This window comes from Papio anubis, chromosome 14 (genome assembly GCF_008728515.1).
Source record: "Papio anubis isolate 15944 chromosome 14, Panubis1.0, whole genome shotgun sequence".
Classification (NCBI taxonomy): domain Eukaryota; kingdom Metazoa; phylum Chordata; class Mammalia; order Primates; family Cercopithecidae; genus Papio; species Papio anubis.
The window spans coordinates 55181851-55196770 of NC_044989.1; the positions used below are offsets into that span (position 1 = coordinate 55181851).

The 14920-nt window shown below is 40.8% G+C and overlaps 1 protein-coding gene across 4 annotated transcripts in view; it reads left to right on the top strand.

Annotated features, from left to right (window-relative positions):
• Positions 1-14920, top strand: part of EML6 (EMAP like 6) — a 254910-nt gene that overhangs the window by 2368 nt on the left and 237622 nt on the right. The window lies entirely within an intron of this gene.

The following is a 14920-nucleotide window of genomic DNA, read 5'->3' on the forward strand; positions in this document are numbered from 1 at the left end:
GAGTTTGTTCTCTAATATTTCACTTGGCAGTGTTTTAATGCCCAAAGCATATTTATAACTAAATGGATGCTTCCACAACATCATTGAGGTTATTAAAGGCTGGCAGCTGCTGGATCACAAAATCCTACCAGCCAGCCCACACAATGACCAACATCTGCTAGCGGATGGCCCAAGACTGACTGACAGGAGAGCTCATTTTGGATGAATGGCCATTTTAGGGGCCTTCCCGATTAAATTGAAGGGGGTTACATTGTGATTCTTGGCCCTATCCTCTCATCTTTGGACCAGACACATTTTCCTCCAGCCGTTGTCAGCTTTTATGTGACCAAACAAGGTATGGGCCAAATGCTGTTCACAGGGAATCCTTTTCAGCCTTCAGCAGTTAAGGAAGATTTTCATCATATGGGAGCCTCAGCCCACAGGGAAAATGACTTGCTGAGGATGGACTACAACTGACAGAGACCATATTTGTACCTTCCAAACTTGTGTGTTTCATTGATGTAGGACAACTACCATTACATTCTCAGAATATTGCCACTTTTGCTCTAAGTTTGTCTTTCACAATGAAATAAATGAAGTGGTGTCATGTCCATGCTTCTAATTTCTCAGTGCAGAGAATGATTTCAAAGATTAGCTTTTTTTCCCCTTCCCAATGATGTGCTTATATTGCAGAGCCTTTTTTTTTCTGAGACCTAAAGTTGAAAAATTGTTACAGAAAGCAAACACTTAATATTCAAAATACAGATTTTAAAAATTCTTGACTTTTTTTTGAAGATGAGAGCTCTAATGTTCTTAAGATTTGGTGGAACTAACATGCAAAACTTTTTTCACGTCACATATGACAAAAATAGCTTTTTTTCTTCCCTCCCTAACATGGTAGTGGTTGTGATTGGGGCATCCTTACATAGTTTTGTTCTGCAGATTTTGCTTCTCTAATTGCTAGGCTGATTATGAAAGTTACAGGTGCAAATGATTAACAATGACTCATGAAAAGGTTAGATGTTAAAAAATTTAAGCCCATTATGTTTTTGCTCTCTCTGTCTTAATGCAGTGCTTTCCATTACAGCATCAAAATAAGATGTAGTCCTTTGGGGGAAGGGAGAGAGTGGCAATTAAACAGAAAATTCCCTGTGGTTAAATAATACTAATGTGACAGTTCGCTGAACTACTTTGTGGATTTGAACTCTTAATCCTAATTTTTTCTCTGATACAAGGAAAAAAACCAAATGCACTGTTGAAACTGAAGGTGGGAAAAGGGTGGAGTTGCAGTAAACCGTTGTTATGACAAGCAGCCGGGCTAGTGGGATGTGATGAAATCTAGCTTGGGTGGTTAAGGAAACATTCAGATTTGAAGAAAAGGTGAATGAAGTGATGTGTATAACTGGGTTTGTAGGGAGCCTTAACTGATGAAAAGCAAAAGAGACAGTTAGCGTCTGATCTATTTATTAAACTACCTTAGTGACATAGTAGTAAGGCTGATTTCAGAGAAAAGACTGTATTCATAATTCTCCACAATATTTGGCTGGGTCAGAGTATGTACAGGTGAGCAGAGTAGAGTTCTTTAACATCCATATATGTCTTTGTACATAAGAATAAAATTAAGTTTAATGAATTAAAAAACACAAACCACAGATTATTATGGAATTAAGAGCTATAAAATTGGAATGTTTATGCTGTTCTTTTGCTTTATCTTATGTATGTAAATATCTTTTTCTGGTGAAGGCACTGCACAAACCACAATGCACAATTTTTTTGTCCTTATGAATTTTAACTCATTTCCATGTGTTCTTCCACCTGAAATATTGAAGTTTGTTATTAAATGGAGAGGACTATAGCTAAGGTTCTAATGCAGAAATATTTTGGTTTTTTATTGAATCATTACATGAATATCAAAACTTGTTCGTTTCTAACTCTTGTTTCAATCAAGTGAGATAGCGTAAGTAATTGTCCACTTGGTACATAGCTTTTTCATTAGTTTGAAAGATATATTCATGTGCATACATCTGTACTGCTTTATTTTTTGTGTTGCTTTGCCTAGAATATTAACTAGAAAGCAGCCCAACAAGTATTGATAACACACTCCATTTTATAAAACCATGTGATCTCCGTGATCATAATGAACCCTAATAATAATGCAGGTTTTGGCAGAGTTCATTAGGGCTCAGCATATGTGTCCTTCTGCTTTGACAGGCTATATGTTTAAGTCAGATTTTTAAAGATGTTGGTATGTGAGGCATAATAAAATTTACTGAATGTGGAGGCTTAGTTTTATTCTCTTGAATGATTACCTTTCATTTCAGGTAACAGATTAGAAGATGATGCCATATTTTGGACCTGATAACATTGTGATAGAACAAGTGAATACTTAAAGTAATATTTGCTATTGGGCTAACAACAAGATGCAAATCAGGGCTTGATAACAAGGACAGTAATAGAGACTGGGATAATTACTAACTTGGTTTCTACTTTAGGTAGTAGAACATGACACAGAATGGGAGTACATGAAAGAAAAGCCCATGAACACATTCATCCTCTGTTACTTCCCTTCCATTTTCACAGTGATTTCAGTTGAGACGTTTATCTCCTCACTCTGGACCCCTATATGTATTGCTTCTGACTAGTTCCCTGTCTCCAGGTTCTTCTCCCTCATTTTCTGGCTCCCAGTTGCAAAGGAGGTTTATCTACAATGCTGCTTTAGGGGAAAGGGCACTGACTTTGTTATCATGCACACTTGGGTATAAATCCCGCTCTGCCTTTTACTGGAGGTATCTGGGTGAGCGGCTTCACTTCTTAGGGCCTTGTTTATTTGTGAAATGGGAGTAACAATACCTAAACTGCAGAGTTGTAACTATTAGAAAAAAAATGTATGCAAAGGGTTTAGTGTAGGACCTGGCCGTTAGTTGGTGCTCAATAAATATTCTTAGTTGTGGTAGAAGTAGTATTTCACTAAACACACACACACACCCCAAAACAAAACAATGATTCATCGTTGCTCACAGGCAGAAGTCCAGATTCCTAAGCTTTCTGTTCTCTCTCCTAACCTACCATCCTATCCTTATTTTCCTTTTTTAAAAAATCATAAATTGTTTGCTTCCCACTTGCCATATGATGACTCTGTTCTTCCCTGCCTCACACTGGAATGATTCATCTTCCCCGCTGGCCCTTCTCTGTCTGTCCAACCCCACCCCTCCAATGGCATAGCGGTGGGAGCTTGGGCTTTGCTCTCAGTCATACTTGAGTTTCAACCTAGGTCTGCCACCAGCTGGCGACTTTACTGAACCTCTTTGAGTCTTAACTATCTCGTCAGTGAAACAATTTGTCACTTATAAAATGGAGTTTTAAAGGTATCTCCTTTGTAGTTTGTTGTGGGGATTACATACAAAAATGTTTGGCCAATGGTAAGTGCACAGCACCAGGGTCCTGTTTGCATCTGCATCCTGCAAGGCCCCATCTTCTGCAGTCTTACCTCTCCCATGAGACCTCGCACCATCCTCCGATGAAGGGGCGCCTTGCACTTCCAAAACTTTATGTGTTTTGTGACCGACGCTGCTCACTTCATATGTATCATTTAGGGCTATCCTTTCATTCTGTTTTCATTTGTAAGCATATATAAGACCCTTGATGCAGAGAATGAATCTTATAACCAGAGCTAACATCTCATGAGTGCCAAACTCGGAACTAAATGTGTGTATGGATTGATCTGATCCATGCTCTCACAATCCAGTGAGATAGGCACTGTTGCTAACCCCAGTCTACAGGGGAGGCAGCTGAGGCACAGAGAGGTTGAGGATCTTGCCTGTTGTCACTGTCTGGCAGACTGTAGAATGGGAATTGGAACCTAGATTGGTCTGATTCCAAAGCTCCAAGCTTTGGCTTCACTGCTCTGTGGCCTCTTATTTTTCTGTCATTGTGGTCCCTGTAACTGTGACTTCTTCCTAATCAGAAGGTAGTAAGTTGTTACTCTTTGTAACTCCGCTTATCCTCTGTTGGTCTATAAACTGTTTGATTTATTCAAGAATATCTGAAGTAGATCATTTGAATTCTGCCTGGAAATGGAACCATGTTTAAGTTTACTTTAAAAACATCCCCAGCTTGGCCGGGCTAATCCCAGCAATTTGGGAAACCGAGGTGGGCAGATCAATTGAGCTTGGGGGTTCAGGACCAGCCTGGGTGGCATGGCAAAACCCCATCGCTACAGAAAATACAAGGGCTGGTTGGGCATGGTAGCAGGGCCTGTGGTCCATGCTATTCAGGGACCTAGGGCAGGAGAATCTCTTTGGCCCAGGAGGTGGAGATTGCAGTAAGCTGGGCTTGCGCCATTGCGCTCCAGCCTGGGCGACAGGAGTGAGGCCCCGGCTCAAGGGAAAAAAAAAAAAGAAAAGAAAAAATTTGAAAAAGAGAAATATCCACAGCTTTAGAACAATGATCTGTTGGAGATTTTAATTTAAAAAAATTATTTTAGTCAAAATTGTGGCATAGCTCAAATAATCTAGCACTGCAAATACAATTGAACTTGTTGGATTTGAAGAGACTTGTCTAACAGCCATGGTTGGGTCTGGAGTGTCAGGTAAGCAGGTTCACATGAAGGCCTAGAGATGTGACTTTATATTCTTTAGTCCCTTGACCAGTTTGAATAAGAGAAACATGGAGGTAACCACAAAGAATCAAATCCATATTAACTTGAGTGCTTGCTCTGTACCAGACACTTCATATATATGTCATCCTATTGAATTCTCCCACCCCCAACACTGAGAAATAGGTCTTCTCATGTTACAGGTATGACTCTGAGAGGGAAAGAGGTTTAATCATAGTTACTCAATGGGACCATCCTTCTGCTCTTTGGATCCCACTTACTCTGTGTATTGGAAAGAGCGTGAAGTGAAAGCTTTTGATGGAAGCTTATAATGATCTTCATGAATGATTGCATTATTGCTCTTTTTATTAATTATAGTCTATTTGGTGATTTTTATTAAGATTTATTTTTTCTCTAAGTTGGGTGTAATTTATTCTTTCGTATTTGTTAATTCATCAAAAACTCATTTTACATCTATAACGTGCCAGATGCAGGGGGTGTAGCAGTGAATATGACAAAGTTTCTGCCACCTTGAAGCTTACTTTCTGATAGGGATAGCCAACAGTGAATGCGCAAGAAAATAAGGTGACTATAGGTTGTGATAAGTGCTAAGAAGAAAAATAATCACAGAGAAACTGAGTTGAATGGGGGTATGGAAGCCACCTTAGGCAAGATTTCCGAGCAGCTCTCTAGGGAGATGGCATTTAAGCAGAGACCTGAAGGGTGTGAAGGGGAAGCCAGGTGAAGATGTAGTGGCAGAGAAGAGGTTATGTGCAAAAGTGTCAGAGTGGGAAGAAACTTAATGTGCCCAAAATTCTGGTATAGATAGCCAGAGAAAGACCAAGGTCATTGTAATTCTCATCCAGGTCATTGATGCCTCATGGGTTTTGGTAACATATGTCCTAGATTTCCAAGGACAGTCACAAATATTCCATTCAGTTATTGTTGTGGATATACTTGTTCTTGTCACATCATGAATCTAATTTTTAATTCAGAAATATGAGACTGGGCTCAATCCTGTCATCCCAGCACTTTGGGAGGCTGAGGTGGGAGGATCATCTGAGCCTGGGAATTGAGGACCAGCCTGGGCAACATCGGGAGACCACATCGCTACAAAACATTTAAAAATTAGTCAGGCATGATGTCATGTGCCTATGGTCTCAGCTACTTGGGAGGGTGAGGCAGGGGAATCACTTGAGCCTGGAAGGTCAAGACTGCAATGTGCTGTGATCACACCATTGCACTCCAGCCTGGGCGACAGGGTGAGACGCTGTCAAAAAAAAAAAAAAAAAGAAAAAAAAAAAGAAAAGAAACATGACTGTGTTTTCTTTTACCACATAATGGTCACTGCTTGAAAACATTGTGCTGAATAAAGAATTATATCAGTCCCACCAACCGCATCAATCAGACATGCGGATTACACTGTGATAGGTGAAAAGCTGTTCCCATGGCAGCAACCCTAATTAGGCAACACTATCCTGCAGCTTCTCCTATCCTCAAGGTGTGGATCTGAACACCTTTTTGAAGCACTGTGAAATTGTTTTCCACAATAGCCACACCATTTTACCGTCCCACCAGCAATGTATGAGAGGTCCAATTCCTTCACATCATTGTCAAGATTTATTACTGCTTGTCTTTTTTTTATTATAGCTATGCTGCTGGGTGTGAAATGATATCTCATTGTGGTTTTAATTTTCATTTCCTTCATGACTAATGATATTGATCATCTTTTCATAAACTTATTAGCCATTTGTATATCTTCTTTGGGGAAATATCTATTCAAATCCATTACCCATTTTTAATCAGTTTGTCTTTTTATTGTTGAGTTCTAAAAGTTTTTTTTGTTTGTTTTTACATATTCTGGGTATAAGTCCCTTATATATTATTTGCAGATTTTTTCCCATTCAGTGAGTTGTCCTATTCACTGTCTTGGTGGTACCCTTGGAAGTACAAAAGTTTTTCATTTTGTTGATGTCCAATTTATTAATTTTTTCTTTTTTTAAGCTTTTGATGTCATATCTAGGCAACCATCACCTAATCCAATGTCATCAAGATTTACTCCTATGTTTTCTTCTAAGAGTTTTATACTTTTAGCTCTTACATTTAGGTAGATTATCTATTTTGAGTTAATTTTTATATATGGTGTGAGGTAGGGGTCCAACTTTATTCTCTTGCATGTGGATATCTAGTTGTCCCAACATCGTTTGTTGAAAAGACTACTTTTTCTCCATGAAATTATCTTGGATGCCCACAGCCTTTGAATTCAGCCAGCAGGGGACTAACTTCTCCCATGTAGAAGATGCTGAATGTTTGGGGCCCCAGAAATGGAAATAACCATTAAAGAGATTAACCTAGAAGAAATAGAAACCATAGGCTTTGGTTGCTATTCTATATTTGTAAAGATGCTATTAGAGCTAATGAATGACATGTAGATTTTTATGTATTTATAAAGTAAACTATAACTTGAAGAGTGAGTGCAGTATTTAGTAACTGCTGGTTTAGGGACCAATAACAGTCTATCCATTGGATTTGTTTACTCCCAAAGGTTTTTGCTTCTTAAAAATGATTTTATAAGCATCAGCCTTGCTGCTGGACACAGGTCTGTTGAGCCAGCTGAGGAAGTGAGTGGTATGGAAAGCAGGGGGAGTTGTAACAGAGGGTGCCCTTTGATCTCTACCCCTTTATCAGTTCATTCCTTTCTTTCCCTTAAGGGAGGTAGGCATCTGTATGGCCTCAACTGGAATTTGAAGGATTCTGGGATTGTCCACTGGTTTGCTGCCTGCTACTCCCTTTCCCATCAACACAGAGGAGGGGAGCAGCAGGCCAGCTTACCTCCTGGAGGTGAAAGGAGCTCTCTCTGGACTGGTAATTCCTTAATAGGCTGGTTAGAGAATTTTTCTAAGGCTACGGGGAATTATTTTAAGGCATGAACCTTCATTTTTAGTTTAACTGCTATTTAATAATGCCAGGAAAACATTTTTCTGTGTTATGAGTTGATTTTATGGATAGGAATAAAACAAGACTCACAAATGACAAGATGTCTTCTAAGTAAGGATCATCAGTTGCAAGAAACTTTTTCAAAGAAGTACAGTTGAGGAGATTACAAGGTGGAAAGAAAACCTTTTGGAACTCAATTACAGGGAGTGCACACTATCAGTCACTGCACACTATCAGGCAGCCATTCTTTCTCTACTTATTTCTCTTGCAAGTGTCCCTATGCAACCCAGGGATTCACATCTCTGCTTCTCTCTGGACAATACATGCTTTGATTTTCTCTGGCTGCTTAACTTAAGGATTCATTTTGCACATGGCCGCCCTCCCAAAAATCCACCTCAGTCCCCTGAGTACAATCAATCTTGGTCCTACAAAATCAACTGAATCAATCTTTTGAGTCTTAATTCCAAATTCCCAGGAAAGAGAATCTAATTGCCCTGTCATGGGTCAGGATGTCCACCGGGTCCAAACAGCTGTAGCCTGGAGGGTGGGACAGTGTTTCAAAGGGCTTCCCCTTTAGAGAAGATCCCCCACCCCTAATAAGGAGGGACTAGACTGGGAGAGAATAAATGGCAACTTTACTACAGAAGGTGGATTAGAAGAGAAGGCAAATGATTTCTTGATGCACAGAAAAGGACAGTGATGAGAAATACTGAGTTGAGGACAAGAAAAGGTAAGTAAAGGGATACTAAAAGAGCTTACATTAAAAATATTGGCGATATGGCCAGGTGCGATGGCTCATACCTGTAACCCTAGCACTTTGGGAGGCCAAGGTGGGCAGATCACCTGAGGTCAGGAGTTCAAGGCCAGCCTGGTGGACATGGTGAAACCCCGTCTCTTCTAAAATACAAAACTTAGCGGGGCATGATGGCGAGTGCCTGTAATCCCAGTTACTCAGGAGGCTGAGATGGGAGAATCACTTGAACCCAGGAAACAGTGGTTGCAGTGAGCTGAGATTGCACCACTGCACTCCAGCCTGGGTGGCTGAGTGACTCTCCATCTCAAAAAAAAAAAAAAAAAAAAAAAAAAAAAAAAAAAAAAATTGGTGATATATATTATGGAGTTTTCACTTCTCATAAGAGACCATGCTGAAGTGTCTCTGGACAGTGCTACGCAATGGCTGGTGGCCACAGTCTTGGAAGACCAGTTGGGCATTGTTTGCCCACTGGGGTGCCAGTGCTACTATTAAGGGTTTTTTTATCCCCTGCTGGTCTGGTGTCAGGGGTGGTGGGTTAGAGGAGTGCAGATGGAAATGAGGCTGATATTGGCAGGCACTGGGGAGGTGGCTTGATGGTACTTACAGGAGGCTCCCTGGAGCTGGCACAGCGGCCAAGGTAGTGGAGGTGGAGATGAGGGACAGAGGTTAATTACCAACTGGTAAAGAAATACTTCCATATTTTAACTGGTAGAGATACTGGTGCATACCTGCTGAACATCAACCATGGCAATGAGTGAAAAGGTTTTACAAGTGAACCCTTGGGTGATTTAGTGAGTGTAGCTATCTAACACATTTTGAAAATGAATTTTCCTAAGGCTAGATTTAAAACCTGGTTAAGGTTCCTTATTGCCTGCATGATGAGAGTTAAACTCCCACAGGATGTTCTCCATGGTCTATTATGATCTTCTCCCTGGCTTCTCTTCCAGCCTGATGTCTCTCCTTGTCTTAACATCCTCCAGCCACATCACACACCTTGCAGTTCCCTGAAGGATGCCAGTTCTGGCATCCTATTTTGTGTTTGCTCATCCCTGCATGTATCATTTTGGTTGCCTGAAATGATCCCTCCTTTCTCTACTTGTACAGTCCTTCACTTCCTTCAATGTCAATGCAAGTGTCACCTCTCCCTGAAGCCTTATCTAGTAGCTCAAGACTGTCTTGTCCTCCTTTCTCTATGCATCTGGGCTACCATGCACATTCCTCCCTTCTGGAGTCATTGCATCATGTTGCATTTGTTGACTTACCCATGTTTCCATCTACTTTGAATTTCATGTGTATGTCCCTGTGCCTAGCACCTTGTCATGGGCATAGTAAATGCTTTGGATATTTTTACTTATTCTTTATATTTTGAATTATTTGGAAGGAGCAATAGGGGTGAGATTTCTATAGAACTCATTTTATACATACTTTGTGAAGATAAAACCCAAAAATATTATTCTCAGCTGGCATTGAGAGGCAGGATTCAGAATCTTCTTTTTTAAAAGAATATTTGAATAGCAATAATGAGTGATTATTGCTGTGTTCTTAGACACCAAATTTGATTTGACTTCTTCCTTGTACTTCTCTACTGGTCTGGATGGAAAATACAGCCATTGAGGACATAATGTTTCCTACTGGAATATGGCCATGGCTCTTACAATGAATGAGGCATTCCTTTGGAATGTTTGTGCTTCAGATATTTTGACTGTATTATGAGAAAGATCATGATTTGCATCCCTTTCAATGTAAGAAATACTGTCTTTTAAGCAACTTTTGAAAATATGTTGGAATGTTTGTAAGAGGGAAGTGAAGTCCAGATGTCTGCAGAGATTGTAAGGTAGCACCTGCCAGCTCTAACTAAATTTGTCTTTCCTGGCCCAAAAGAGTTTCACCCGAAGATACAGAAGTAGGGGTTCGAGGGAAGACCCCTGGAGAAAGTGACTTTTGAAGGCTGAAGAGCGGTTTGGCAGGGAGGTGGAAAAAGAATGGGGAAGGAGGGAACGGCGGGGCAGGAACAGCTTGTGCAGAGGCTCAGGGGCTTAAAATAGCAGGGTCCCCTGAAGCAAGAATAAGTAGCTCAATGTTACCAGAATGACAGATGAGAGTGAGGAGGGTATGGTGGGAGATGAAGCTGGATTAAGTGGGCTGGAGCTAGATGGCTAAGAGATTTACCGCACATTCCACAAGTTATGGGGACTAGTGAGTTCATTTAAACAAGGCAAGACAAGGCCAATTTACATTTCAGGAAGATCATTGCAGGAGTATTTCTACTTTGTTTTTATTAACCTTTTCTTCTGATTCCTTTCTCCTCTTTTCCTTCAATGCTAGACTTCTCAGAAGAGGGAGCATGGCATTGTGCATGGGGATTGGGGTCCCATGGGGTTGAACACCACATGGGCTCTGTCTCTAACCAGACATGTGACTCTGGGCGTGGCACTTACCTTTTCTGGGCCTCAGTTTCCTCAGTTGTAAATCCCTAAGATCCTTCCAAAATCTCTTCTAAGTTAAAGTCCTGAGGTTCTTAGTTGTCTGCATTACTTTGTCTCTTTTCTTTATGTCTCATTTATTTTTCAACATAGTGAACTGGTTTCTGCTTCCACTGGCCCCTGGAGTTCTCTGGAGCGGCTTCAGTGATCTCCATTGCTAGGTGGAGCCATGTCGTGCTTAACCTCTTCACAGCACTGGGTCAGCTGATCATCTTCTACTGAGTGCCCATCCTTTTCTTTCCTCATCATGGTGATCCCCTGGTTTTATCTTACCTCCCCTGCCCTTTGCCTACTCTCCCTAGGCCTACCTGATACATACAGGGACCAGTCAATGTCACTGATCAGATTCTCTTGCCAAAAATGCATGGCCTCAATCTAATCATGAGGAAACAGACCAATGCAAATTGAGGGACGTTCTACAATTTAACTGGTCTGGACTTGGCAACAAATGTTATTCTTGTAAAAGACAAAAACAGATTGCGGGACTGTCCAGGTTAAAGAAGACTAGAATTATAGAACTAAATGCAATGTGTGACCTTGGATTGGGTGGAGAGGGGTTGCTATATACAACAGTATTGGGACAATCGGTGAAATTTGAATATGGGACTATATATGAGGTAACAGCTTTGTGTCACTGTAAAATATTCTGAATTTGATTGTAGCAATGCAGTTATAGAAGAGAATGTACTTATCTTAGAAGATGTGTGCTGAAATATTTAGGAGTGAAGAATCATGATGGCTGCAGATTACTCTCAAATGGTTCAGTAACGATGACAGCAGCAGCAGCAACAACAATAATAATAATGCGTATGTTTTGTTTTTTAAGATGGGGACTTGCTCTGTTACCCAGGTTGAAGTGCAGGCATCTGTTCTCTCCTTTTCTCTTCATGCCACGCTCTTTCCCTGAGACCTCTTGCCCACTGCCTCTTCCCTGCTTCCGTCCTTGCCTTTCCGTTCTATTCTCAACACAGCAGCCAGAGTAATCTGGTTACAATAAGTAATTGCAGTCTTTGCCATTACTTTCAGTGGCAAAGACTGCAATTACTTTTGCACCATCCATATAAGTCAAGTCATGTAAGTTCTCTGCCTTGGACCCTCAGAGTAAAAGCCAGAGTCCTTGTTATGGCTTCTAAGTCCCTATTTGGGGATTTGGCCCCTTTTACCTCTGTGATCCAATCCATTTTCTCTACATTCCTTGATCCGCTCCAGCCACACTGGCCTTCTAGCTGCTGCTTGAATACCCAGGTGCTCTTCTGCTGAAGGGCCTTTGTACTCTTTGTACTCTTTATGCCTGGATCCTTGTCCCCTCAGATATTCACATGACATTATTCACTTCCTTTAGGTGCCTGATCAGTGTTAGCTTAACTGATTACCCTATTTAAAATTCAGACTCTTCTCTAACACATTCCTTATTGCCCATCCTTGTTTTATTTTTTTCCTTAGTAATTTTTTTGATCCATCTTGTCTCTTTAAGATATAAGCTGTATTTGGGCAGGGCTGTTTCATTCACTGCTCTGCCTACAGTTCTTATAATGGAGCCTGGCATGTAGAAGATGCTTAAGAAGTGTTTGTTGAATGAATAAATGAAAGACTTGTGCATGACTTTTATTTGTTTTTGGATGATCCCCTTAGAATTTCTGCTTAGAACAGGACTTCTTTTTTGTACTCCCTTTGACAGGCTATGAATCCTATAGACCCCATCTCAGAATAATAGGCTTGTTTTTTCTGTTTTACACTTTTATTGCAGTGTAATACAGATACAGAAAAGTACGTATATCATAGTGCACACCTGGCTCAATTCTTACAAACCCAACACACCTGTAACCTTGCTCACATTGGGAAATCAATACCACTCGCACCACAGACAGCACCTCATGCCCTTTTCCAGTGACAATCCCCACTGCAAAGGCGACCTCCATCCTGACTTTTAAGAGCATAGATTAGTTTTGCTTAAGGTACTTTTAACAGGAATGGTACAGTTTGCATTCTTTTGTGCCTGGCTCCTTTCAATCAATATTATGTTGATGAGATTCATTTGTGTTTCTACATGCTTATTCTCAGTTCTGTATTTTTTGTTGTGTGGAAATACTGGAGTTTATCTGTTCTACTGTTTATGGGCATTTGGATGGTGTGCAGTTTCCTTTGGCTAGTGGTACAAGCATTCTAGCACAAGTGAACATACATGCAGTTCCACCTAGGAGTGGTATTGTCAGGTCACAGGGTGCACAGGGTGCCTTGCTAGATACTGTCAAATGGTTTTCCAAAGTGGTTGTATCTGGCCAGATGCAGTGGCTCACTCCTGTAATCCCAGCACTTTGGGAGGCTGAGGTGGGCAGATCACATGAGACCAGGAGTTTGAGACCAAAGCGATTGTGTCGATTTATACTTCCACCATCACAGAGTAGTGTTTTCTCATGTATAAAGTAAAATATATACATATATTCTATAGGAAAGTAATTCTTTTGAAATATAGTTATAAAAATAGTTTTAATATGTGGGTGTATAGTATATGTGCTTCTTTATTAACACATATAATTAAAAGGTTTAGCAGTTGTTATAATTACTATGATTTAAAAGTAGCAATGAATATGCCTGATGTTTGAGATATCTGCAATAAATGTAATGTGATATGAAAATTCTGTGTTTTTACCAGTCACAGAGTCACAGGTACTGCTGATACTTCTATGGTTTGTGGATTACCTTCTGAATGATAGGATATCCTAGTCTGTTACAAGTTAGTGAAAATAAAGGTATAATTTTTAATCTAAGTTCATCAACCTCCTGAAATCTATAAAAGGGTACATGGACCCCCAGGTTAAGAACCCCTTAAGGAAAATGACTTACAACAAAGATTTCTTGAGTGCCTCCTGTGTGCCATACTCTGGGTGAGGCACTGGGGACCCAGCAGCACACAGCACACATCTCTCAAGGAACTTGCAGTCACAAGGGCAGGAGTCCACACATGCACAGCTGGATATGGTTAGTTACCCAAAGTGTGTGAGAGCCTCAGGACATACTCCTAGCCCATTCATGGGAGGTGGGTGGTGGTTCGGGAAGGCTTTCTGGAAGAAGGGGCATCATTAGATTTAGGCTCTATACCTGTCACTCTGGCTGCAGTGTGGATAATGGATTGGAGGAAACAAGTCTGCAAGCACTCGAAGGAATCCAGGTGTGAAGTAATTGTGGTAGCACGCAAGGAGAACTATGAATACATTCTGGAGACTCTAGATTCCTGGTGATGGATTGGATATGGGGGAGGGCATTGGGAGTGGGGTAGAAAGAAGGCAGGTAGGTGTAAGGTAGCGGTCAAGTTTCTGACTTAGTCAGCTAGTTGGATGGTGATGACCATTCACTGAAACAGAATGAGGAGCAGGTTCGGAGTCAGGGGAGATGAGTTCAGCTTTGAACATGTTTAGATGGAGGTGTCTGTGAGACATCCGAGAGGTGGTTGTACATTTATATGGGCCTTTGCTCAGGAGAGAGCTGTGAGAGTTTCAGTGTGTGTGTAGGAGTGAGTGAGATACCCAGAGAGGGTAGGGAGGAAAGAGAAGATCCCAGGGTCAGGACTTTGAGAAAGATCAACTTTTTAGAAACCAGCAGATAAAGGGGTGTCTATGAAAGATGGGAATGGTCACAGGGGTAGGAGGTAAACCAGGGAAGTAGAATGCCCTGGAATCCAGAACAGAGAGATGTCAAGAAGATGCTCAGCAGACTCAGCAGAGTAGAAGAAGGTGAGTCTGGAAAGGGGCACGGTGGGTTTAGCAATAAGAGGTCATTGATGAATTGCTTTTACTACATAAACACTGCGAATGCTGATTTTTCTCTGGACTGTACTTTTATCTGGATTTTAAGCTTTCTGTTATAGCAATAAGAATGTCCAAGGGTCATTTCCTTTTAGGTTTACTTTTCTTCTTACATCTGCTTTATATATTTTCCTCATGCTCCAGTGAGTTTTATGCTGCAGTGGTAGTAGGCAGTCCTTTCAGCTTTATGACTTCTATCTCTAGCAGACTCTAGCTCTTTTTTCTTCTTGGGACAATAAGAGATATTGTTACAGATGTTGCTTCTTGGTGAAAAGACTTGCAGACCTATTTTTCTGCAGAGTGGATATGATCACATTCACTTTGACTGGCCCTGTTTATGTATGTGAGGGGCTGGCCTACTGATAATGAC